Below are 27257 nucleotides of genomic sequence, written 5' to 3' on the forward strand. Positions count from 1 at the left end.
TGGCGGAAGAGGACTATAAAGGAGGAGAGAGACAACATGCACCAGGAACATCTATCTGAAGGAACACCTGTGCAGCCCCCGAGAGAGCCGGCCGGCGGTGTGCCGCTCCCCCGCGGAAGTGGGGAAAGTGGCAGGGGGGCCCGCCCCTCCACGGAGGTGAAGGGACGGTAGCCAACCTGGGAAGAACCAGCAGCAAACCCGGGGAGGGCCGAGCAGACAAAAGAACAGCGCAGGGTCCTGTGTCGTTCCTCCACGAAGAGGGGGAGCGACAGATATTAATTCAGGTAAATGGCTTGAAATTATTTTTTCTCATTTTATTGGATGTCTCTTCACTGTCTTGTTTCCTTCTCTGTACGGAAACATCTGAGTTTGGTATTAACCCATTTGTCTTGTTTTGCTTTTGTTGCCTCCACTTTTAGAGGTCTCATAAAAAAATCATTGTCTTAAAGCATTGTTCCTATGCATTTTTCCAGCACCTTCATAGTTTTAGGTTTTATATTTAGGTCTTTGACCCATCTTGAGTTGATTTTTGTGTATGGGGAGAGGTAAGGACCTAATTTCATTATTCTCCATACATACATTCAGTTTTTCCAGCACCAATTATTGAAAAGGCTCTTCTTTCTTGAATGAATGTTTTTGGCATCTTTGTCAAACATAAGTTGTTTAATGTGTGGGTATTAATTTCTGGGCTGTCTATTCTGTTCCATTGATATATGTGTCACTTTTTATGCCAGTACCATGCTGTTTTTAATTATTATAGCTTTGTAGTATGCTTTGAAATCAGGTACTGCGATGCTTCCAGCTTTATTTTTTTTCTCAGAATTGCCTTGGCTATTCTGGGTCTTTGTGGTTCCATGTGAATTTTTTTCCTAATTCTATAAAGAATGTCATTGGTGTTTTGAGAAGATTTGCATTGAATCTACAGATTGCTTTAGGTTGTATGGACATTTTAATGATATTAATTATTCCAACCCAGACATCTGTAATTTAATGTTAGAAACTTTTTGCTTTTTAAAATTTAAAGATCAAAGTTGTGTGGAGCCACAATGCTCGGGATGCTGTATCCCACATTGGAGTGCTGGTACCCCACTTCCGATCCAGCTTCCTGATAAGGCATCCTGGGAGGCAGCAGATGATGGCTCCAGTGCTTATGTACCTGCTACCAACATGGGAGACCCAGATGGAGTTCTGGACTCCAGACTTCAGCCTGGCACAGTCCTGGCTTTTGTGGGTATTTGAGAAGTGAAGCAGAAGGTAGGAGGCTTCTCTACTTCTGTCTGTTGTCTGTGTCACTTTGAAGAAGCATATAAATAAATATTTATGAAGCACACTGAAAGCTTTCTTTCGTGCACAGTTGATCATGATAGCTTTTTCTTTCAACTGGCAGTGTGATGAGCTTTATCTTTTTGTGAAGTACTCTGCCAGTCACCCTAGGTTCCCAGCAAACAGACCCAAGCAGAGGCTGGTTTCCTATCAATTCTTTTTTTTTTTTTTTTTGAACAGGCAGAGTGGATAGTGAGAGAGAGAGAGAGACAGAGAGAAAGGTCTTCCTTTACCGTTGGTTCACCCTCCAATGGCCACCGCGGCTGGTGCACCACACTGATCCCAAGGCAGGAGCCAGGTGCTTCTCCTGGTCTCCCATGGGGTGCAGGGCCCAAGCACTTGGGCCATCTTCCACTGCACTCCCTGGTTACAGCAGAGAGCTGGCCTGGAAGAGGGGCAACCAGGATGGAATCCGGCACCCCGACCGGGATTAGAACCCGGTGTGCCGGGGCCACTAGGCGGAGGATTAGTCCAGTGAGCCGCGGCGCCGGCCTCCTGTCAGTTCTATGAAGGATGTGTGGAATGTATCTCCCAGGGCTCTTTCTTGGTCTCCTTCCTCCTGGCCTGGTGACTGTTTCTGCCTAATCACCTCTGTGGGTTGGTAAAGCTACTCCAGTGTAGATGACAGGAAATAATCTTTTAGGTCTCCATACTTTAAATGACTAGGCATGTTGGTATGAAGAAGCATTTAGATTGTCTTGAAGTTTTTAAAATTCTGATAAACCTCTATAAATTTTCTGTTCAATTTCTTTTGAGTAATGAGCAGATTTTCCTATTTGAAATAAGTTAAGATTTGAAAGCTTTAAAATTTTCGTCAGTATAGGAATAGGAGGGATCTCTAGAAAGTTCATGGACAATACATATTGTTAAAAAATCGCATTTATGTCTAAATTCCATTTCCATGAACTTTCTGAAGTACTCTTGTATTTTCATGTTACTACATATTTGTCCATAAATACTTAACAATTTATAGCTCAGTTAATTCTAGCCTAGAAACTACATTGTATGAAAATTAAGTATGTAAACACATACATTTTTGGAAGTATAAGCTTAGATATGGATGTATAGGTAGTATAATGTACAGTATACTTATGCAATATGATGGGTCTTAGGAAATGTGTATTATGAGAAAACTGTTCATGGACACCTAAAAGTAAATATGAATGTATGTATGTTTATTTAGAATTAAAGTCCGAGAGGCTGGTGTTGTGGTACAGCTTGTTCAGCCGCGGCCTGCAATGCCAGTATGCCATCTGGAAGCCTGTTTGAGTCCTGTTTGAGTCCTGGCTGCTCCACTTCCAATCCAGCTCCTTGCTTACGGCCTGGGACAAGCAGTGGAAGATGGCCTAAATGCTTGGGACCCTGCCACCCACATGGCAGACCTGGAGGACGACGGCCAAGAGTCATCACCTGCATCCCTCCTGGGTGGGAGTGAGCACCTCCAGGTCTGAGAGCCACCGTTGTGGGAACTGTGCAGGCATGAAGGACATGATTTGCTGTGATTCCCAGAATCTCAGTGACCAGAGGGTACAATTGTTGCTAGTCCATCTAATGTCCAGATATGGGTTCTTTCACCAACCACAAGCAAGTCAGGCTGCCCGGCTACTGAAAATAAGACTCCTGGTTTACGGGCTTTGGGATTAAGGCAGGGAAAGCTGATGGTTATATCTGCCTGCTTTTTTTTTCTTAAAGATTTATTTGAAATGTATATATATATATGTATATGTATATATACACACATATATACATATGTATATACACATATGTATACATACATATATATACATATATATGCATATATACAGTATATAATATACATAGATATATATCTATATATAAAATAATATCTATGTAGATAGATATAGATATATATATCATATATATCTATAGATATATAATGATATATATCTATATCTATATCTAGATATAGACATAGATATCTAGATATAATGATATATATCTATATCTCTATCTAGATATATAGATATCTATATCTAGATATCTAGATATCTAGATATCTATATCTAGATATCTAGATATATCTATATATAATATATATATATATAGAGAGAGAGAGAGAGAGAGATTTTCCATCCACTGGTTCACTCTCCAAATGGCCAAATGGCTGTAAGCCAGGGGCCCAGAACTTCATCCAGGTCCCCATGTGGGTAGCAGGGACCCAAGTGCTTGGGCCAGCTTCTTTAAAAATTTTTTTTATTTATTTGTTTGAGAGGCAGAGTTACAGACAGAGAGAGAGGGAAAGAGAGAGAGAGAGGTCTTCCATCCTCTGGTTCACTCCCCAAATGGCTGTAACTGCCAGAACTGGGCCTATCTGAAGCCAGGAGCCTCGAGGTTCTTCTGGGTCTCCCATGTGGGTACAGGGGACCAAGCACTTGGGCCATCTTCTACTGCTTTCCCAGGCAGTAACAAAGAGCTGGATTGGGCCGGCGCCGCGGCTCACTAGGCTAATCCTCCGCCTAGTGGCCCCGGCACACCGGGTTCTAGTCCTGGTCCGGGCACCGGATTCTATCCCGGTTGCCCCTCTTCCAGGCCAGCTCTCTGCTGTGGCCAGGGAGTGCAGTGGAGGATGGCCCAGGTGCTTGGGCCCTGCACCCCATGGGAGACCAGGAGAAGCACCTGGCTCCTGCCATCAGATCAACGCGGTGCGCCGGCTGCAGTGCGCCGGCCGCGGCGGCCATTGGAGGGTGAACCAACGGTAAAGGAAGACCTTTCTCTCTGTCTCTCTCTCTCACTGTCCACTCTGCCTCTCAAAAAAAAAAAAAAAAAAAAAAAAAAAAGAGCTGGATTGGCAGAGGAGCAGCAGGGACAGAAACCAGAGCCCATAAAGGACATTGGCACCATGGGCGGAGGTTTAGTTTACTACGTCATAGGTGCTTTCCCAGGTGCATTAGCAGGCAGCTGGATTAGAGGTGCAACAGCCGGGACTCTAGCACTCTGCTATGGGATTCTGGTGTCTCAGGGGCAGCTTACCCACTGCACCACAATTCTGGCCCCTTGTCTACCTGTTTTATTTCCATGGTTATTTTTATTTAGAAATTTGTTATGTTTTCTCCTCCTTTCCTTCTCTCCCTTTCTTAATCTGACCTTTCCCTCGTCTCTCCTCTTTTAGGACACAAAGAAGGAAGCAGGATCTTTCAAAGGAGGGTACAGATGGAAGACAATTATCAAACAGAAAGATTCTTGGGGACGGACGAGTTAGTACTCACTTTTGTGATCCTCACACCTCAGAAGTGACATCATGGCACAGCTGTCAGAGAATGAAATGGATGGGTGCTACCTGTTCCGCTTGGGAGGATATATGCAGCTTCCTCATCAAGAAGCAGTGAGTGAGTATTTATGGGGGTGACACTGGGGAGAAATGTCTTGAGAGTAGAGGAAACTGAAGTGGCTCCAGCTTTGTCACTATTTGACATAAGAAGGCATCTGATTAATGGTAAAAATCTCTACATTTGGTCTGATTCTGGGAGAGCAGCTTCACAGATAATTCCCATGGGATAGGGCTTTGTGAGGATTGTATTGTGCTGTGGTTAATTGGATGTATTGATTTGGCTGGGTCAAAAAGTGGTCTGGGTGTTTCCGTGCAGGTGTTGTAGGTGAGGCCAACACTTAAGTTGGCAAACTATGAATGTGGGTGAGCCTCATCCAATCAGGCCTGAGAAGGACAAAAGGACTGTCCTCCTCCCAGCAAGGCAGAGTCCTTCTGACACACACACACACACACACACACACACACACACACATATGGTTGGCTCTGTCCTGAGAACCGTTACTGCTATCTTCATTTCAAGGGTAAGGAAAACGACTCAGAGAGCCCACACAGCACCAGGTGGAGGTAAGGTTCAAGTCCAGGTGCTTTTGGTTGGGAGACATGGGAGGTGCTGATTCTGGGAGGGGGTTCCTGGGACAGTAGCAGGGACAGCCATGACATCCCCTGGTTGGTGAAGGTGTGTCTGCCTCCCTTGCAGACAGTCTCCATCAGTGCCCTCTGTCCTCTGCATGAACAAACACAGACGAAGTCACTCTGAGATGTTTCAGCAAGACCTGTGGCCTCTTTGAGCTCAGCAGTCAAAAGAGCGTATTTGGTTTTCAAATGAAGGCATCTGTAAAAACCAATTTGTCAGACTAATAAATTCAGTCTGAGTCACAAAGCCGCAAAGCAGAAGGATTCGCGCTGTGAATTCATATTTTTACAGGTCCCGTCGCAAGCTCCCAAGGGAAATGCCCTTCCCTCCTCCACGAGGGTAAACGTGTCTCATTCTCCTGATTCATATTCATCTCTCGAAATCCAAGGTTAGTTCTTTTCCTTCTGCAAGTGGGTGTCTTTCAATCTCAGATTTAAACCATCACGACGTAACACTAGTGCTTGACTGTTTATGGAAATCTATTTCATTGCACAGCACAAACTACCAAAGCACACAGACTGGCATGGTTTCCATTTTTACTAGTCTCTTCTCTACCTGAAGTTTGGATTCAGATGAAAAGGCCTGAAATTTGAGCCTGGCTTCTCTGTGGAAGCAATGTCTGCATGATCGAAATGCTTTCCAATTCAGTACTATGTTTAGAATAGGAAGGCAAAAATCTAAAATTTGAAAATCACTCACTCTCCTCTTGCTCTGAGTTTGTTAGAAGATGCGTGAACAGGAGCATAAATTACCAAGACTAAGGAAGCAACAAGATGTTCACTTTGAGTGGATTTATGAAGCCCGTGAGATCTCAAGAAAGACACTGAAGCCATCAATTATCCATGGGTTTGTGACTTGTTTGCCTGCCTCAGCTGCCTTGCCTAAAATTCTGATGAATTATGTCTTAACCTAGATCATCTGTGCTCAGCAATGAGCGTCTCTCGCCTTTAAAGACACAGCATGCTGTGGCTTGTCCATAGGTTATTTGTTTTCTTTCAGGGGATAATTCAGTTCTCAGACAAGATGTTTCACTGACTTTGTTTTAAAGATTTCATTTATTTCAGAGGTAGAGTTAGAGAGAGACAGAGAGGAGGTCTTCCATTCACTGGTTCACTCCCCAAATAGTCACAATGGTCAGAGCTGGGTTGATCTGAAGCCAAAAGCCAAAGCTTCTTCTGGGTCTCCTACACGGGTGCAGGGGCCCAAGGACTGGGGCCATCTTCCACTGCTTTCCCAGACCATAGCAGAGAGCTGGATCAGAAGTGGAGCAGCTAGGACATGAACTGGTGGCCATATGGGAATGTGGGAATCCGGGAATGCTGGTGCCACACGCAGAAGCTTAGCCAAGCCACTACTCCACAGGGCCGGCTTCATTTCTCAAAGAAGCTTTTGAATTTTATCTGGCTGCAGCCTCATGCCAGTGTGTAGGTGACAGGATTTGCAGTGAGTTCAAATTCTTGCTCTTGCTCTCTCTTTTTGGTCAAGGTTACTTTTGCTATTGGAGTCTTTTGTGGTTTCATACACAGATTTTAGAAGCGTTTCTTAAAACTTCTGCACAGAATACCCTTGGAATTTTGATAGGGTTTGAATTTGAAAAGGATATGTATTTTAATAATATTATTTGCCCAATCCGTGAACAAATGATATAAAAGGAATCTGTGAATTCATGATGAGATGAAAAGGAAAGTGGAGGCAGGGGTGAGGTGAAGTTTTTTTTTTTTTTTCCCAATGAATTGCTGTTAATAATGTAGAAGAAAGGGGCCGGTGCCGTGGCTCACTTGGTTAATCCTCTGCCTGCAGCACCGGCATCCCATATGGGCACCGGGTTCTAGTCCCAGTTGCTGCTCTTCCAGTCCAGCTCTCTGCTGTGGCCTGGGAAGGAGTGGAGGATGACCCAGGTGCTTGGGCCCTGCACCCACGTGGGAGACCAGGAAGAAACACCTGGCTCCTGGCTTCGGATTGGCGCAGCACCAGCCGTGGCGGCCATTTGGGGGGTGAACCAACGGAGGGAAGACTTTTCTGTCTCTCTCTCTCACTGTCTGTAACTCTACCTGTCAAATAAATAAATAAATATTAAAAAAAATGTAGAAGAAATAGACTTAGAAAATTTTCATTTCAACCACCAATAACTGACTTCAGGAACTTCATCAATGAATGCTAAAATCATTTGGTATAAAATTGACAAGCAATGAGGTATTCATACAATTGTCAAAGTATCATGTCACAACCTATTAGCTAATTACAAAGGGAAAACATATCTTTATATTGGAGAGACCTTCATTAATGAAGTTATCAAACGGCATCATCAGTAAGAAACCAATATTAATGTCTTCTAATGTAAGGTAATGATAAAGACATCAAATAGTTGACAAAACCCACTTATCTCTAATCTAGTTACTAGAAGACAAAAAAACCTATAATGCGATATATTCCATTAAAAACATGACTTTCTCCAAAAATACAACTGTCATGAAAAACCCCCACCCCTGAAAAAAAAGAAAGAAAACAAAAGAATACAATAGACATTACTGGGAAATCAGGGAAGTTTGAACATAGACTACATTATTGTATTAATGTAAAATTTCTTGAGCATAGTCTGTGGGAGAATGTCCTTGTTCTTGGAACATACATGCTGAATGAAGTTCTTCAGAGTGAAGTGTCATGGTGATTACTTTCCAATGTTTCTGCCCTGTTGGGAGGATGGAGAAGTCTGACTTTCCAGGCCTGCATCAGATGGGGCTAAAGCCAGCACCTCCCACCCCAACCATATATCCTGAAGATGAAAGCTACAAAAAAGAAAACTGGACAATGAAATAGATGTCTACTATGTAGAGAATAAATTACCAGTTTCATCTTTCACCAAGATCCCTCTGGAATGGTTTGAAGGATGGATTGGTGCTGGCAAAATTGAAGGCAGGGACACTGCCTGTGACTGTTCAAATAATCTAGGTGAAATAAAATGAACATGAACCAAAGTGGTGGCAATGTGTGTGAAACAGAGAACATATCTGAACAATAATTATAGTCAACTGAATATCTTGGTGATTAGTTTGTAGCTTCTAAGGATTTTGTATACATATATATATATACACATACACACATACATATATGTATGTACACATATAAACATGCATACATATACATACACAACACATATAACTATATACATACATGTGGATACACACATGCATGTATACATGCATACATATATACACACATATCTGTATATGATAGGAACAATCAGTGTCTTTTTGTTATTTTCTTTCCAATAGGACTTTGTATCCAATATGGACATAATGAAGGGAAATTTGGGTACAGTAGAGGGAAGATTAATTTAAGTGGAGACTTCTTGAAAGAGGTGCCGCTTGAAATATGAGCTAGTCATATCCCCAGCTAGTGAAGCAATACTTCTGAGAGATGATCTGGCATGATAGAAGGAGAAAAAAGCTGGGTAGAAAAACTGAACTCCAGAGCTGACCGTAACCTGTTCCATGACCTTGAAGAGGTCACGTCACCCTCCAGAGCCTCTGCTTCCTCACTCTTAGCATGAAGGTGTTGAATCAGATGCCTCAATGTTTCTTTTGACTCTAATATTCTATTTTTATGTAAATTATTTTATGTAAATCTATTTTAATGTAAATTACTAGGATGACCTGTTCTCTCCCTAGGATGTGGACTCACTTGAATAGTGGCATTAGTTTACAATCAATTTGTTGAGCTTAATGAGGAACTGGAACTATTCTCTGGCCTCAAAGTAACAGGTTCATGATGACTGGATAAGCTCCAGTCCTGCCTGTTAAATCCTGTTCTCCCCTCTTCTAGTCCATGACATTTTTTTTGAGTTACTTTAATTTGTATGGATAAAAAATAATAAAAGGGGAGGGGTTGTTTTTAATATTTAACATTTTAATCATTCAGGATAACCGCTTCCAGGTACAGAAAGACATTAATTCCCTAAAAGGATCCATCAAGCAAAGTTTCAAAATACTTCACTGAATGTTTCAAATCTCTTGCAACAGATTATGTTGTAATCATTTTGACTGGTTTTTGCCTGAATAAACACAGAATTTTGCAAGCCAGACACAGAAGCAGGATTTACTGCACAAGGATGTTCTGACCAAAGCCAAACCATAGTTTGCCAGGCGTGCTCTCAGTGGGCAGCCAGAAGCATTCGCCCATGGGGAGAATTTTCCAGGTTTTTGGAGTTTGTAGGGGCTGCACTAGCAGCACAGACCCGGTCCAAGCTGAATCTAGCTCTTCAATGGAGAATCAAAGAACACACTAGGCTCCTTCCACTTGGTCATATGTAAAGCCCCATTAAGAGAAACCCATGGGTAAACACGTGGCCTAGCATCCGAGCCTCTAGTCAGGAGAGCTGTAATCCGTCTCAGGAACCTGGTTCCAGTTCCTGATTCCAGCTTCCTGCTAATACATACCATGGGAGACACCAGCAGAGGCTCGAGGTTAATTGAGTTCTTGCCACCCATGTGGGAGATCTGGATTGACTTCCTAGTTCCTGGCTTTGGTCCTCAGCTGTTGTGGGCATTTGAGAAGTAAATCTGTAGATGGGAGTCCTCATCTCTCAAATAAGTTAATACATTCACACAAATGTAAACAAATCTAAGAATCCTGTGATTTGGACTTAGAAAATCTGAGGTTAGCCACCATTTGAAGCCAGTCTGTTTCTTGCACTAGTAATAGAAGCACTAATTCGATACTTTTTCAGTGCACACTCTTGCTAATCCAGTTGCAGAATATTACATCCACATATAGGAATCCACCAGAGCATTTACAAAAGGTGGGAGAAGTTAACTCAGTGTCAGGTAAGATTCTCTGGATGTTCCCAGTGTTTGACCTGCACATCAAATAAGACAAGACATGCCGTTGCTCTGGCTTCAGATGTGGGGACATCATTTCCATCTGTCATAGGCATCATTCAGACAAAAGTAGGGTAAAATGCATCATTATCTGTTTCTGGATTAAGTCATTCTTTCCATAGAATGCATTGCTAGACTTTTGCATTGAAAGAGACACCTGTCTACTTTAGGTTTTGGAGTTGACAGGAAACTGGGGTAAATAGGTTGTTTCCTGTGTAATACTTTCAGACCCTCTAGGAAGACCCGAAATCACAGCAGCTGCAACAGTCAGTGAAGAAGTCCCTGGAGTCTGCTGTTGCCCTGTCACCTGCAGCTTCTGTATACCCGGCAACAGCACTCCTGTAGCCTCCAGGGTTGGTGTAACAATTCCTAGCCCTTGACCTCTTTCTGATCCTGAAAAGTTGGGGGTAGGGGCCGCCCATGCTAAAGCCAAGGTTATGTGGCTGAATAGCAATTTTTGGTCACCTCTGGGACTCTTATTTTCATTGGGTTTGAAGGAAAGAGGTGCATCAAGGGAAGCTTAACAAGCCACAAGTGAACCTTTGCCACTTTTTGTTTGGACCAGCACCTTGCAAGTTCTGTCCATCTGCTACAGCCTCACAGTGAAATGCTCATTTTGGCTGCCCCAGTCTCTGAGACAAACTAACTTTATGCTGTGCCTCTTCTTGGGTGGGTTGTATCTGGTGGGGGTTCTTGCCTGGTTTGGAGAGGGCCACCAGCTTCTCTGTGACCACTTGGCTGAGTCCTCCCCTTGCTGTAGTCCATGCCTTTCACCTTCTCAGCAAGCCCAAGTCACGCCTTGCTGGCCACACACAGACTGATGGTCTTTTGGGATGGCCCTGAGGGCTCCAGTGAATTTTCCTCCATCCCACAGACAAGGTGGATGTGGGGAAGGGCAGATGGGATGTCTAGGGAACCAGTTTATTCTGCAGGCCTGGCTTCCATAGCATCCAGGCTCTCATACCCTAGGGAGGTGGACCTTCTCTGTCTTTCTTTTCCATCTCCTCCTCCTTTTTGTTGTTGTTGGGAGACTTTTTTCCATCCTGTTCTAATCAGGCCTTTCATGGGTGTGATGATGTGGGTGGTGCTGGGGGTGGGGATTTGAACAGTGTGGTGCACTGGGTTTTCATTCCTGGGTTTCGTGGGTCTCTCAGAAGGCAGGGTGTTGGTAACCAGGACTTCTGGGCAGGCCTGCTTTTCTTTCTCTTTTCCTGAAGGAATGACATGTTTTATTAGCTATCAGTAAGTCCAACTGTGGTACCCAAAGAAAACTGAGATTATTATAAGGTGAATTTGCTTCTTTTCCATCTGATTTGTCATCCATAACTATTCTATACCTTGCACTTCTGGAACATAAAACTGCAACATATTCTGAATTCTACTTTTCAGAGTAATGATAGAGTTGGGACATTTGTACAAGAACCTTGGGATTTGAGGCATATGTGTTGTCTTCAAAGCCTTTATGGATTTTGTTTCTTCCATCTTCATGCACAGTTGGCCGTATTCTAGTATCTATATTCCTTAATCATTGCTACAACTTTATCATCTTATTAAATTCTGCTTAACCTGAAGATGTTTCCTCAGTAACTAGAGGCAAATCAGATGCAGAGAAGTCTGTGGTAGCTGTATAAATATCTGGTTTCAGTATATTCCAGTCTAGTTTTTCATTATCTTTCATACAGTGATGAGATCTGGCCCCAAGAAGCCTCTTTGTACTCCTTCGATCTAAAATAATTGCCTTTCCAGAAGGGAGAAAATGCTGAAGCTGCTGTGGCCAAACCCATGCCCTAGTCTCAAGAATTTGCTTTCCTGCTATAAACTGTTGGGATTTCAGACATCTTGTGTTTGAATGAACATGTATCTCACTGTCGTGTTATTACACAAGGATGCAGGGGCTGTTTCTTTTTCTTTTTTTAAAGATCTATTTATTGGCCGGCGCCGTGGCTCAATAGGCTAATCCTCCACCTTGCGGCGCCGGCACACCGGGTTCTAGTCCCGGTTGGGGCGCCGGATTCTGTCCCGGTTGCCCCTCTTCCAGGCCAGCTCTCTGCTATGGCCAGGGAGTGCAGTGGAGGATGGCCCAGGTGCTTGGGCCCTGCACCCCATGGGAGACCAGGAAAAGCACCTGGCTCCTGGCTCCTGCCAGGATCAGCGCGGTGCGCCGGCTGCAGCGGCGGCCATTGGAGGGTGAACCAACGGCAAAGGAAGACCTTTCTCTCTCTGTCTCTCTCTCTCACTGTCCACTCTGCCTGTCAAAAAAAAAAAAAAAAAAAAAAATAAAGATCTATTTATTTATTTGAAAGGAAGAGAGAAAGAGGGAGAGAGAGGTCTTTGATCCTCCAGTTCACACAGCTCTCACCTCGAATGGCTGCAAGGGCTGCAACTAGGCTGGTCTGAAGCTAGGAACTTCCCCTGGGTCCACTAAGTGGATGCAGAGCCCAAGCACTTGGGTCTTCTTCCACTGCTTTCCAGGGCTATAGCAGAGAATGGGGTTAGAAGAGGAGCAGCTGGGGCATGAATCAGTATCCCTATGGGATGCTAGAGCTGCAGGCAGAAGCTTAGCCTACTATGCCACAGTGCTGGCCCCAGGGCTGTTTCCTGATGGTGTATGGATTTCTGGTCACATGACAGAATCTAATACACAACCCTGCTGCAGTAGCCACAGCTCCCTAGCCCTCCAGGCCACCATCATTTTGGTCCTGGAGTGCCATCTGCTGCCTTCTGTGTGATGTATTTCTACTACTCTCTGTATCGATGTCAGCAGCATTCATGGCTTATTTTTCATCAGGGTCATAAAAGCCAGCACCATCTGCATCTTGATGACAGATGCAGGCCAGCATTGGGTCTCCCTGGGCCCTGCCCATGGACTTCTGTGAAGGAGCTGGAGAGACCATCCTCTGAGGGCACCCTGAGAGAGCCACCAGTGCACTGGTCCCTTTGGACCATGATGCCAGTGACACATGACTGCAGCCTGCAGGTTCAGTCCTGGTGCATGGGTCCCTCCAGACTCTGATGACAATGACACATGAACCAAGCGCCAAGGAAGCAGTACATTTCTGCCAGTCCAGAACATTATGGGGGGTCATTGACTGGTAGCTTACTCCAGAGAACCTTCTCCATTTCTTCTCTGGCAAGGGGTGATGTCAGGGACAACAAAGGCTGCCCCATGGGAGGAATGGAGCATTTATATTTGTCTTCTGTTCCAGCAGTGAGCTGCATGGCCAGGACCTTAGCCACCTTGTCCAGGAGGGAGGCCATGGGCTTCTTACCGAGCAGCGTCAGCTCCAGATCAAGGTCTGCCTTGGGCGGAAGGTCTTTTTCCATGAGGCAACCCTCACCACACCTCACAGGAGGTCCTGATTGGGTCAACTATTTGGCAACCCCTTCTTTTTATTTTATTTTATTTAATGAACATAAATTTCCAAAGTACAGCTTATGGATTACAATAGCTTCCCCCCTCCCATAACTTCCCTCCCACCCACAACGCTCCCCTCTCCCACTCCCTCTCCCCTTCCATTTACATCAAGATTAATTTTCAATTATCTTTATATACAGAAGATCAATTTAGCATATTTTATGTAAAGATTTCCACAGTTTGCATCCACACAGAAACACAAAGTGTAAAATACTATTTGAATACTAGTTATAGCATTAATTAAACACCTTCATATACTGAAGATCAACTTAGTATATACTAAGCAAGGATTTCAGCAGGTTGCACTCACACGCAACCCCCTCTTTACACTCATGGCTCAAGGGTACATGATCGCATGCCAGTCCCACCTGCTCGCTGCTGCTGCCTCTCTCCTGCTCATCTCTGTCCTTCAACACAGCTTTTGGGTGTGCTCATCATGGGGCAACATGCTCACGATAACCTCCAGTCCCCCTTGTGTTGGATGAATCAAAAATGCTCTGCCCTTTTGTATTGATTAGCATTTATGGAAATTCCCATCAGACACGTTTTAGTTCAATTTCTTTAGCATGCGGAACTCAAGCTTTTGCTATTCAAATGGCACCAGATTCCCTTGTGTCACCAATGCTTTGACTATCTAAATACTGAAGAAGGAGGTGCACCACTGAAGTTGCTTCTTTGTTGATCTACAGCACCCTAAGCAGGGAAAGTCATCGGATGCGCAAGACTTGAGAGCAAAGGATGGGCGCTCCTCAAATTTCCACACTGAGTTCTAAGGGCTTCCTTGGCCAACCACAGAGGGAAGCAGTTTCCAGGGATAGGGCCTGCCCCTATGACAAAGGACATAATATTTTCCTTTTAGGGAACCGGGGACAGGACTGGAACCACTACATCTATTATCTTGCTACTCATCTTGCTTCCAGATGTTTCTGAGTGTTTTGGAGTTAAAATAATGTTAGTTTGTTTCTAATATATTCCTTTTTTTCTTTATCTTTTCCTTTTTTAGTTCTAGAATAATTGCTTTTCAAAAGGAAACTGTCAAGGAATATTAGGGATGAAATTTTGATTACTAAATGATTTCATTAATATATTTAAGAAATGTTACTATATAAAACATTTCGATAGAGCCCCCTCAAATTTTCTATCCTTTATTCAAAACAAGGAATGGAAAGGCCTTACATTATCTAAATGAATCTCTTAGGGCGAGTCATACCTATAAAGATTTTTCTTTTACAAGGAGGAGGATATTATAACCAGGGAAAAAAAGAAGCTGAAGTAATTCCATGATGTGTAAATTAGATAAAAGGGATGCAAAATGTTTTAATCTGTTTTGTGACATAAAATTCTTTCTTGGGATCAGAAAAGGTCAGTCTGACTCAGAGGTTAAATCTGGTGTTGACGGTGGAATTCTAATTATGGACAAGTTACCTTAGTGGCTCAAAAGGTGGTGCCAATTTAATGAGACAATAATGATTTCTCATCATCATGTGAACTTCACTCAGTTGTGTGACTATAGAATGTACCCTGACTTTAGGCCAATTGTTTCCAAACGTGATTTTCCTAGGAGATCTGGCAAAATTATGGACTGATAACAACTCAAAGAACTGTCCCAGCAACCAGTGTCTTCCTTCACATTTGTTTGATTTCCTGTTACCTTATGTGTGAGGAGAGGAGTATTTTCCAATCACTTCCCTGTCTTTATTTTTAATAAATTTTAAAGATTTTATTTATTTATTTTAGAGGTAGAGTTACAGACAGAAAGAGGGAGAGAGAGAGAGAGAGAGAGAGAGAGAGAGAGAGAGAGAGAGAAAGGTTTTCCATCTGCTAGTTCACTCCCCAAATGGTTGCAACGGCTGAAGCTGGGCTGATCCAAAGTCAGGAGCCGGGAGCTACTTCCAGGTCTCCCACATGGGTGCAGGGTCCCAAGAGCTTGGCCCTTCTCCTATTGGAGAAGGAGCCCCAAGAGGGCCATCCTCTACTGCTTTCCTAGGCCATAGCAGAGAGCTAAGTCAAAAGAGGAGCAGCTGGGACTCAAGCTGGTTTCTATATGGGATTCTGGCACCACAGGTGAAGGGTTTTCCTTCTATAGCACAGCACCAGCTCCTTCCCTTTCTTTTTGGCACAAGCCTTTTCTTCCCCACCTCACTTTCCCTCCTTCTATATGGTATGCGCTGGAGTTCCAAATGCTGACTGTGACAAAATTTCAATAGCAGGGTCCTTTCTGATTATAGGTAGAACAAAAAGACCTTTAAAGGTGTGCATGTGTATTTAGGAAATATTAGAGGAGAAGAGTTAAATTTCCCATTAGCATTCCCTTGGTTTTAAGTAACAGAGACCCCTTTTTATATGTTGAGAAAATTTACTATCTCATAAAACAGTAAGACCAGACATAGCCAAGTCTCTGCAGTTGCTGGAGTCACTGGTTCTCTGAACTCTTTCAAAAGTAACCATGGTTAAAAACTGCCTACTCTTTTTTCATGTCCAACCAAGGTCCAAGCCTTGGGGAGAGTCTGGTTCATCTTTGGAGGTTCCCATGCTAGCCCAGAAACTATGGCTAGAGGAATGCCTTCCACCAATTGTCCAAGTTGACTGAAGCAAGGCTCTTCTTTACAACTGGGAATGAGGATAATAGGAGAACATTTCTGTTATGAGGGATAAATTAGGAATGTACATTAAGTCAGCAAAAGACTGTCATTCAGGATGCTTGCTGGTAGAATGCATGGCATTATTCTGCTAGTTAAAACATCTTCTGTAAATCTTGCTCCCATCAGGGAAAAGTATGGCTCCATTCACCTACAAAATCCTATATTGAGCATCTCCTTGCCAGGCACTGTCCTAGGGACTCAGCACATGAGGAGGTGAACAAACCAGTTCTTCTTTAAAGGAGTTCATTGCTATGTGTCTGCTTTCCAGTAGAAGATGAGTTGCTTTTTGTCCACCCCTTGACAAAACCATTGGATCTGGACAGGCAAGAAAGAATTAAGGCCTAGTGTGTGCTAGATATGGTGAAAAGGTAAGTTTGAGAAATACTCAGGAAGCAAAATGCTCAAGAGTGATGCCCAAAAAGATAGGGTAGCAAAGTCCAGTATCTAGTGTCTGACTTGCTGACTGTGGTATCATTGACCAAGATAAAGCATACAGGAGGATGGGGCTGTGGGCAAAATCAAGATCAGATTTTTTCATCCCAGTTTTCCTAGTCACCATATTATTTGATGTCTTACTTTGCATGCTTATATATCTGTTGAGAACAAAAGCATCATAAAATGCATATATATGTGCATTATGCTATTAAAATGCCTCCAGCTTTCATGTCTTTTATGATTTATAAGATGAACTTTTTAAAGATTTATTTGTATGTTTGAAAGGCAGAGTTACAGAGAGGCAGAGGCAGAGGAAAAGGAAGAGGAAGAGGGAGAGGGAGAGGGAGAGAGAGAGAGAGAGAGAGAGAGAGAGAGAGAGAGAGAGGTCTTCCATCCACTGGTTCACTCCCCAGATGGCCACAACGGCCGGAGCTGTGCCGATCTGAAGCCAGGAGCCTGGAGCTTCTTCTGGGTCTCCCACACGGGTATAGGGGCCCAAGGACTTGGCCCATCTCCTACTGCTTTACCAGGCTATAGCAGAGAGCTGGATTGGAAGTTGATCAGCTGGGGCATGAACCGACACCATATGGGATGCTGGCATTGCAGGTAATGGCTTTACTCACTAAGCCACAGCGCCAGCCCCAAGATGAACTTTTAAATTTGAGAGCCCTAAAGAGAGAGACAGAGAGAAGGAGAGAAAGCCTATGATACTGGCTCATTTCCTAAATGTTGATTTATTTCCTACTTAGTTTCACCAATAGGAGGTACTGGTAAAAAAAAAAAAAAGGTACTGGTAGGAGATTAGTAGAAACTATAGGTCTTTCTTTATTATTCTTACTCTCTTCCTCTACCTCTGTCTACCAAATCCTAAGTAAAGAGACAACTCTATTTATTTATTTATTTATTTATTTGAAAGGCAGGGTAATAGAGAGGCAGAGGCAGAGGCAGAGAGAGAGAGAGAGAGATTTTCCATCCGCTGGTTCACTCCCTAGATGGCCACAACTGCCGGAGCTTCTTCCAGGTCTCCCATGTGGGTGCAGGGACCCTAGGACTTGGGCCATCTTTCACTGCTTTCCCAGGTCACAGCAGAGAGCTCAATCGAAAGTAGAGCAGCCGGGACTTGAACAGGGATCCATATGGGATGCCAGCACTGCAGGCAGTGGCTTTACCTGCTACGCCACAGCATCGGCCCTTAAGGGACAACTCTTTTGCCCTCTTAAATTCCCCCATACCAAGGAATGGTGCCTAATCTCTGGCTTATTTTATCTTCTTTCTAGTGCTTTCTGTTCTTCAGCTGGATGGAAAGGGATAGAAAATGAATAGCTGGCACATGTTTATTCAATTATTATTCCAGCTTTTCATGGGAAAGGGGTCTATATATGCTCATTGTAGTAGTTTGAGCTGTAGCAACCCCTAACCCTTAGCAGGGTCCAATACACCCAATTCATATGCATGGATATGGATTGCCCCATCAGTGGTATCCTAACCAGAGCTCCTATTACAAAATTGCTTTCTACAGGCCGCATCCAAATAACATGTAATTAATACCAGAAAACCAATGCCAAGAGTCCTCTTGAAACCATCTGCATCCTGATCATGACCACAGGGTCTGCCTTTGTTGCTTTTGTGGCTACAGGCTGATTCTCCTTGCCCAGTTCCCAGATCTTCCAGAGCAACTGTGCTGGTCCAGAGATCCTCAAGGAAGTGATTCCCCTGAGGCCTCCTTCAAAAGTTTATCTGGATTTTAGTTCATATAAGTTAAGATAATAAACAAGTAAATATTTTTATTTGTAATTAAATAGTATTCGTTAGTTTTCAGAAGACATTTTCTTTAATTTTTAAAAGATTTATTCATTTTATTTCAAAGGCAGAGTAGCACAGAGAAAGGGAGAGCCAGAGACAGAGAGAGAGAGAGAGAGAGAGAGAGGTCTCTTATCCGCTGGTTCACTCCCCAAATGGCTCCAATGGTCAGAGATGGGCCAATCTGAAGGCAGGATCCAGGAGCTGATTCTGGGCCCCCCATGTGGGTGCAGGGGCCCGAGTACTTGGGCTATCTCCCACTGCTTTCTCCTGCACATTATCAGGGAGCTGGATAGGAGGTGGAGCAGCCAGGACTAAAGCTGCTGCCTATATGGGATGCCAGTGCTGCAGGCACTGGCCCCTCAGAGGACATTTTCATACCTTATTTTAATCCATCCATGGGAAGAAAGGTCAAACATTTAACACTGGACATCCCTGAAGGCTTTGGAAGAGTGGGGCCAGGATCAGGCCCAGGAAGAGCCTTTTGGCAGCAGGAAAACACTGGAGATAAAGGGGCAAAAGTTGAATTTCAGGTCATTTTTACCATGGGTGACTGGGAAGAGATGATGCTACCACATGCAAGGTTAACCCAGGAAGAGGAGCTGGCTTGGGAAATGTGCATGGAGAGCTGAATTTTAGACAAGACCTGCAAAGATAGTCTGTAACAAATGTCACATCAGAAATTGCAGAAACTCTTAAAGCTTTATATATAATTTTTTTTTTTTTTTGGTGACAGGCAGAGTGGACAGTGAGAGAGAGAGACAGAGAGAAAGGCCTTCCTTTGCAGTTGGTTCACCCCCCAATGGCCGCTGCGGCTGGTGTGCTGCAGCTGGCGCACTGCGCTGATACGAAGCCCGGAGCCAGGTGCTTATCCTGGTCTCCCATGGGGTGCAGGGCCCAAGGACTTGGGCCATACTCCACTGCACTCCTGGGCCACAGCAGAGAGCTGGCCTGGAAGAGGGGCAACCAGGACGGAATCTGGCGCTCCGACTGGGACTAGAACCCGATGTGCTGGCGCCGCAAGGTGGAGGATTAGCCTATTGAGCCACGGCGCCGGCTGTATATAAATTTGAGCTTCATCTGCCTCATGTGATTGTTTGAGTTCTGGGTAAAAATGTGATGATGAGATACTTGGTCTGCTATAGAACACAGAGAAATTATTTCCAGGAACACTATTGTGGCTGAAGTAGCTGTGAAGGCTTATCTGCTCAGCATAAAATTAAGATCACACAGCCTGCTGGTTTTCTGGTAGACACTAAGATGAACAATATCATTTGTTCTCTTTGGTCCACAATGATTTAAAAAGTAACACCCAAATAATTACCAGGTCTCTGTGCACTTTGTACTAAATAACTATGCAGTTAGATAATATTTTCATTAAGATGACATTATAAGTAGTAATTATATGGTTCTATGATATTTTTAGAAATGATAAACTTTTTCCTTTATGCATATACTAGGAAAATCCAATCCATTCCAGAATTTTGGATTCTATAAAAAGTTAGATGAACCTTCTCCAAAAAATACTATTTACTAGGAAGAAAAGCAAATCAAGACAGCCTTTTGAGTTCACTGACTCTGATCATATTTAGACAAGGTCATAGTCGAAGTGGAAGTTCTCTCCTCCCTTCAGAGAAAGGTACCTCCTTCTTTGAAGACCTGTTCTTTCCACTGGGATCTCACTCGTGGAGATCTTCCATTTAGGTCATTTTTCAATTTGATGATCCCACTCCAAAGACTGGGACTCACTATGGGGCTGGAAATGCCGTTATCATTAAGTACTTACTTATTTATTTATTTGGAAAACATGACCCTATCACAGGAATCTGTAATTTCTCCTGGCTCCAACATTAAGTTCCTAGGACCTAGTACAATTTAAAATTTCCTTCCTGAGTGAATCACTCAGGATTTTTGAGCACTGAGGGTGCTCAAGAGTCTGGGCCCCTGTGGTGTTGGAGCTGGAGAAAAGATGGAAGTGGTGTTTACAGAATAATGACTTCACCAATATAAAAATGGACTCAGGCAAGTTTTCCAGTTTAGTTTACCTTTCCCCTGAAGAATCAAAACTTGCTTTTAAAAAAAAGATTTTTTATTATTTTTATTAGAACGGTAGAGCTGCAGAGAGAGTAGGGAGAGACTTAAAGAACTCCAATCCACCAGTCTACTCCCCAAATGGCTGCAAATGCCTGGGCTATGCCAATCTGAAGCAAGGAGCCAGGATCTCCATCCAGGTCTCCAACATGGTGGCAGGGGCCGAAGCGCTGCTGCTTTCCCAGACATATTAGCAGGGAGCTGGATCACAAGCGGAGTAGCTGAGACTTGGACCGGTGCCCCTATGGAATGTTGGCATCCCAGGCAGCAGCCAAACCTGTACACTACAATGCTGGCCCCAGAACAGAACCTCTGTAAATGAAATGAAATGTGATTGTGTATTAGATGCAGCCTCCCAAGATTCTGACTATATTTGGGTCCCAAAACAAATTCATGATAAAGCTTTTGCCTCTGATGTATGGATGCTTTTATAACATCTTAAAATAATAAATAACAGAGTAGTCACTGTTGAAGATTTCTCTGGTGATTTAGTTGCTATGACACTGCATGATTGGTGGCATTGTTAGTACATAGCTCTTTCTTTGCATACTGATACATAAAATCCACTGAATAGACGGTTTAGAAAAGTTATGCAGGGGGCACGCAATATTGGGTTTATACATTGGATCAAAGATGTGACGGGAAAAAAAGTTGGATTAAGCAAGTTTGATGAGGGACTTGGAGATATATAACACACAGTGTCTGGTTGGAAGGACCACTGGAGCATGTGCAACATTGACAGTGATGCCTCAGGGGTGGTGGAACTATTTTACCCTAGCCAGTTCGGGATGGGATAAGATAAGTATCATCCAGCATCAGGAAATAGCCTTAGGACTTTAAACCATTCCTATTTCTAATTATGGAAAATTAATATTTTCCCCAAGCTATCATAATATTACTTCTTTTTAAAAATTTTTTATTTAATGAATATAAATTTCCAAAGTACAGAATATGGATTACAATGGCTTCCCCCCCATAATGTCCCTCCCACCCGCAACCCTCCCCTTTCCTACTCCCTCTTCCCTTCCATTCACATCAAGATTCATTTTCAATTCTCTTTATATACAGAAGATCAGTTTAGCATACATTAAGTAAAGATTTCAACAGTTTGCTCCCACACAGAAACATAAAGTGAAAAATACTGTTTGAGTACTAGTTATAGCATTAAATCTCAATGTACAGCACACTAAGGACAAAGATCCTACATGAGGAGTAAGTGCACAGTGACTCCTGTTGTTGACTTAACAAATTGACACTCTTGTTTATGGCATCAGTAATCACCCTAGGCTCTTGTCATGAGCTGCCAAGGCTATGGAAGCCCCCTGAGTTCACTGACTCTGATCATATTTAGAGAAGGCCATGGTCAAAGTGGAAGTTCTCTCCTCCCTTCAGAGAAAGGTACCTCCTTCTTTGATGACCCATTCTTTCCACTGGGATCTCACTCGCGGAGATCTTTCATTTAGTTTTTTTTTTTTTTTTTTTTCCAGAGTGTCTTGGCTTTCCATGCCTGAAATACTCTCATGGGCTTTTCAGCCAGATCCGCATGCCTTAAGGGCTGATTCTGAGGCCAGAGTGCTGTTTAGGACATCTGCCATTCTATGGGTCTGCTGTGTATTTCACTTCCCATATACCTCTTTAATTACAGATCAAATTAAAAAGACAACATGCAGAATTTCCAACTAAAACTCTAGTGTAGCCTAGACAGTAATGTGGTGTGACGTTGGAAGAATTTAAAATTGTAGCTCTTGGGAGCTGGAGTTGTGGCACAATAGGCTAAGTCTCTGCCTTTCATGCCAGCATCCCATATTAGTGTCAGCTCGGGTCCTGGTCACCACACTTTCTTTCCAAATGACTGTTAATACCCTGGTAGGGCAGCACAAGATGGTCCAAATGTTTGTGCTCTTGCCACCCATGTGGGAGACCCAGATGGAGTTCCAGACTAATGGCTTCAGCGTGGCACAGGCCTGACCATCCCAACCATTTGGGGAGTGATGGAAGATTCTCTCTCTCTCTCTCTATCCTGCTAACTTTCAAATAAATAAATATTACTAAACAAACTCTTTTCGGATTCCCCCAAGTGTGTCTGTACTCTTCCTCAAACTATTCCCTTCCCTAGGAGTCAGAGCCATCTTCCATTTTGTCCCAAGATGCAAATAAAACTAAGTGAGAGATCATCCTTTATTTCACAGAGCCCCTTACTCATGATGGCTGTTGGATGCACCTGCCTAGGATTCTCCCTTATACTTTGTGCCATATCAGCCACAGAAGTCCAGTGACCCAGGATGTCTTTTGGTTTGATACCTTATAAGCTCTGTTGACCACCTGTTTGTGAACCTGCTTCTACTGTTTCTTATCTGCATCAGTGCCTGTCAGGGTCCGGATTCTTTAGGGAGACACCAGTGGGATTTACTATACTCGGTAAGCACACTTGAATCCCCATGCTGCCCTAGGATCCACTCATGAAAATTTAATGGGTGAATTCCCAGCCTTTCTCTCCTATCAGGTAATGGAACCCAATTGAATCCAGATTGCAACCTCTTCCATTAACATGCATTTTGGGAGAGCCACTAACAACAAACAAGTTGTAGCTTGGGCTGCATTTTATAATATTAGGAATGATGAATGTGAAGATGTTCATGTTCTGCTGGACCAAATTAAGATGGCTTTCTTCCGCTTGCTAATATGCCCCGACTGTGATAATAAGCAGCTTAGAGTTTGCAGTCACCCTAAGTTCTTGTCAGAGACAGTTTTGGAGGTTCTAAGGAAAAGGCTGCCATGTTGGAGATCCATCATCTCTCCCTTCAATTTGTCTTCCATGACAGCAACAAGAGCAAATTCATCTGTGAAGTCCTTCATTAAGATACTGATGTCATAGGCCATTTCTTTCCTAAGAAGATTCTGAATCAGCTGATGTTTGAGACTTGCCATACTACACTTGGAACCAAAAAGAACTTGCAGTGCACATTGGGTGGACACGGGGAGGAGTGTGCAGTGATGGGCTCCAACCTTGGTAGCAGTGGCCCCAGCGGAGTGTGGATGCTTTTGAGATATTCAGGCAGCCAGCAGGACCTCTCTAGAACTGAGGTACTCTGTATATATCAGCTTTTCACCCTTACAATGAAATGCTTGAGACAAGAGAGGTTTATTTAGTTTAGTTTTGGAAACTGAAAGTGAAGATGGCTTGACAGGCTTTAGCAGAGGCCCCTTGGTGGATGATTGAGTGCCTGCAGAGAAAGGATCACAAGATGAGCCAGGAACAGAGTTCTCTGATGAGAGCTGGGTCCCTAAGGCCCTCTCACTAGGCCCATCTGCCGAAGGTCCCACCTCCTCCCAATAGTGCCAACATGGACTTTGGGGAACTCCCAAACTAATATCCAAACCATAGCAGCCACTGCAAAGACTTGGTTTCTCCACCTTGGCAAGTAGCAACATTGTGCAAATCACTTCAATTATGCTGGGGGAAGAGGAAATCCTTCTAATCATCTTGCCAATTATTTGGCTTAGTGTTTGCATTCAATTAGGATCTAGACATGTTTGAACAGGATTTGGTTCTTCAAACTCATGCAGATTTTTAAAAAATATTTATTTATTTATTTATTTGAAAGGCAGCGTTAGGGAGAGGGCAAGGGAGAGGGAGAGAGAAAGGGAGAGTGGGGGGCGGATCTTCCATCTGCTGGTTCAATCCACAAATAGCTAAATAGCCACAATGGCCAGAGCTAAGCCAAACTGAAGCCAGGCTCCAAGAGCTTCATCTGGGTCTACCATGTAGGGTACAGGGGCTCAAGCACTTGGGCCATCTTCCTCTACTTTCCCTGGTGCATTAGTTTAGAACTGGATTGGAAGTGGAGCGGCTGGGACTTGAATCAGCATCCATGTGGGAAGCCAGTGTTGCACAACATTAGTCCTGACTATATATCTTTAAATTAATGATGGATTGAGTTAAGACTTTGGGACTTCTGGGGTGGAATGGTTTCATGTTGTATGTGAGATGAATATGAATTTTGGGGAGCTAGGGGCAGAATGTATGGGTACAGCAGGACTTGACTCCCCAAAACAAATGTATATGTCTAAACTCTGATTTTAATCTTAATTGTTGATGACTAAGAGTGGAGGCTTGATCCAATTATGGGGTCTAGGGGATGACTCTGGTCTTTAGGTCACAGGGAACATGCTTGTAGGGGGTGGTTCTCACAAGAGGGTTGGTTATTTAAGTTCTGCCTAGCTGTTCTCTCTCTTCTTCCCACCTACCGGTTTGATCATTCCCCCATACCTGCAATGATGAATTTTCCCCAAACGCCAGACCATTAGGACCACCCTATCCTAAACTGTAACCTCCAAATTGTAAGCTTTTCCTTCCCTAAGCAGCTACTCACAGATGTTTTAAGTAAGTAAGGAAAAGGCTAAGTAAGGCAACCTGGGAGGATAGGCAGATTGTGCTGCAGGATTAGAGCCTTTGCATGGAGCAACGTTTAGTGGAGCTGTGAGAGTGGAGCTGCCCAAGAGAGCCCAGAAAAGCAGGGGCGTCCCCAACTTGAGATACCCTCCAAGGAAAGCTACAGGTGGTGTGCTAGGCGAGCCTGCGAAAGCTGCAGCAGCATCAGGGTGCAGGCTGAGTGCAGTCAGATGGTTAGAGCCCCACAGAGATGCAGAAGCCTCTGTCTGTTTTAGAGGATGTTTTGGATGATTGGCGGCTTGGACAGAGATCAGGTGTAAGGTCAACTGAAAGGAGCTCCACTAAGGCAATGCTGAGTGGAAATGTGGGGTCAGAAATGCAGTAGGGAGTTACCAACAGAGCAGTTCCTAGTGGTGCTGAAACCTGTGGGAACTGAACATGGGCCATGAGCAGCAAAGCCGTAGAGGTGGGGCTGCCCAAGTTGTCAGGAGCATGGTTCCCACCACAGTGTGCCCAGAATGCAGGACATGGAGCTTCAAAGTTCAGTGTTTGTCCTGCTTGTTTTTGGCCTGTCTTGACTCAATTAATATTTTTGTTTTCTTATTTCCCCAGTTTGGAATGGAAATGTATGCCATATGCCTGTCTTATCATTATATCTTGGAAGTATGTAACTTGCTTTTGAATTCATAGCACAAGGATTCATAGCTGAACAAGCATGCTTTAAATCTCAGATGAGACTTTGGACTTATGAATATAATCCTGGAGCATCAAGATTTCAGGACTTTTGGGGGTGGAATTATTGTATGCTGTGTATGAGAAGGATGTGCTTTTTGGGGAACCAGGGGTAGAATGTTATGGTTTTAACAGAATGTGGTTCTCTAATGATTGATGGATTAAAAATGGAATTTAATGCAATTGTGGCATCTAAAGGTGGGTCTTGGAAAGTGAATGCATTGATTAATTTCATAGGGCAGAGCACCATGATTGAATTATGAGTGCATTACCTGGCCAGACCACAGGGAGGGTAGCTAGAGTCAGCACTCTTGTATCTGCTTCCCAGCTTGCCATGTGATGGTCCCTCTGCCATCCTTTGACTTCATCAGACGCCTAAACCAACAAAGCTGCCCAGTCTTTGACTTGAAATCCCCAAATTGTGAGCTAAAATAAACCCTTTTCCTCCATAATTTGCTCCTCTCAGGTCTGTTGGTGAAAGCAATGAAAAGTTGACCCAAACACCATATTTTATGCTATTTCAGATCAAACTTTTGGGGACTCTTAATCAACATGGAGATCACTCAGGTGATATTCTTGAGGCTCTTATCATTGGTTTCTGGATTGAAAGAGTTAGCATTCTCTCAAGTGGGCCCCTACTGAAAACTCAAAAGTAAACTGCTTACGTGAGAATGATACCAGTGTCCTTGTGTTTTGATTGGTGCTAGGCTTAGAGACTGTTCAAAATGTCACACTGTATCAACACACTTCAGTTTTACTCACAACCACACACACATACACACACAAAAATCTCAGATAGTGATAGTCCACTATTATTATTTTACAGATGACAAAACTGAGGCACAGAGGGACATGTCCTATCTCACACAACTTGGAACAGAGAGCCAGGATTAGAACCCAACAGTGTAATGCCAGAGTCTTCTTCATAGAGCTTGTTACTTGTAGATTCTCAGATCTGCAATTACTCTTCTTTTTTATTTTATTTATTTGAAAGAGTTATGGAGAGAGGTAGACACACACACACACACACACACACACGTGGTGGAATGAGAAGGCCATGCCAAGATGGCTGCTTGGAAGTGAGTGTCAGTTACTCAGGAATGGCTTCGGAAACCACCTGGCAATGGAGCCTGCCTGACAACAGGCTGTGACTGGTTAGAGCATACACCACCCCTTGACCGGATTGGCTGCCTTGGCTATATAAGCTGCTGTACCAACTGGAATAAACGAGTCTGCGAGCTGCTCACTTCTAGCATGCTTTCACCCGACTCCCGGTGTCTGTGCCATGACTCTGCACCTCTTGCCCCCACCGTGCTCCTCTTCTCAGAACTAATCAACTTCAACATCTGGCACCCAATGTGACTGAGAGAGACAGCTTGTCAGACTCAGCAAAGTTCCCCCTTGATTTCGGCAAGTAGGCACCTCAGTGTTTTTTGAGCTGTTTGGTTCTGTGAGGTGAGCACAGAACCCCCTCCTACACCCCTTTCCTTGTCCTTGTCCTTGGTTGAAGTGACCCCAGGTTAGGCACACACTGCCCAGAAGCGTAATGCTGCTTCTTGGCTCTTCCTTTTACTTTCGGTTAGCCCGGTGAATTCACATAAGGGACTTATCACCCCAGAATTTGGT

The 27257-nt window shown here is 43.7% G+C and overlaps 1 long non-coding RNA gene and 2 pseudogenes across 5 annotated transcripts; 1 reads left to right on the forward strand and 2 right to left on the reverse strand.

Moving 5' to 3' along the window:
* Positions 1-26335, forward strand: LOC149124964 (uncharacterized). 5 transcript variants are annotated; one of them, XR_016211817.1, is made up of 4 exons: positions 1-284; positions 4454-4670; positions 5133-5176; positions 5538-6841. It is a non-coding gene; the product is annotated as an uncharacterized LOC149124964 (long non-coding RNA). The 5 variants fall into 5 exon arrangements; XR_016211816.1 differs by lacking the exon at positions 5538-6841 and adding an exon at positions 5310-5524; XR_016211820.1 differs by lacking the exons at positions 1-284; positions 5538-6841 and adding exons at positions 3771-4039; positions 5310-5524.
* On the reverse strand, positions 11274-13447 carry LOC100338672 (NFU1 iron-sulfur cluster scaffold homolog, mitochondrial pseudogene; annotated as a pseudogene).
* LOC138843273 (L-lactate dehydrogenase A chain pseudogene) lies at positions 22005-24063 on the reverse strand (annotated as a pseudogene).
* Positions 26336-27257: the final 922 nt, after the last annotated feature.

The sequence above is a fragment of the Oryctolagus cuniculus genome, chromosome 8, assembly GCF_051225735.1.
Source record: "Oryctolagus cuniculus isolate XC-2025 breed Fujian yellow rabbit chromosome 8, ASM5122573v1, whole genome shotgun sequence".
NCBI lineage: Eukaryota > Metazoa > Chordata > Mammalia > Lagomorpha > Leporidae > Oryctolagus > Oryctolagus cuniculus.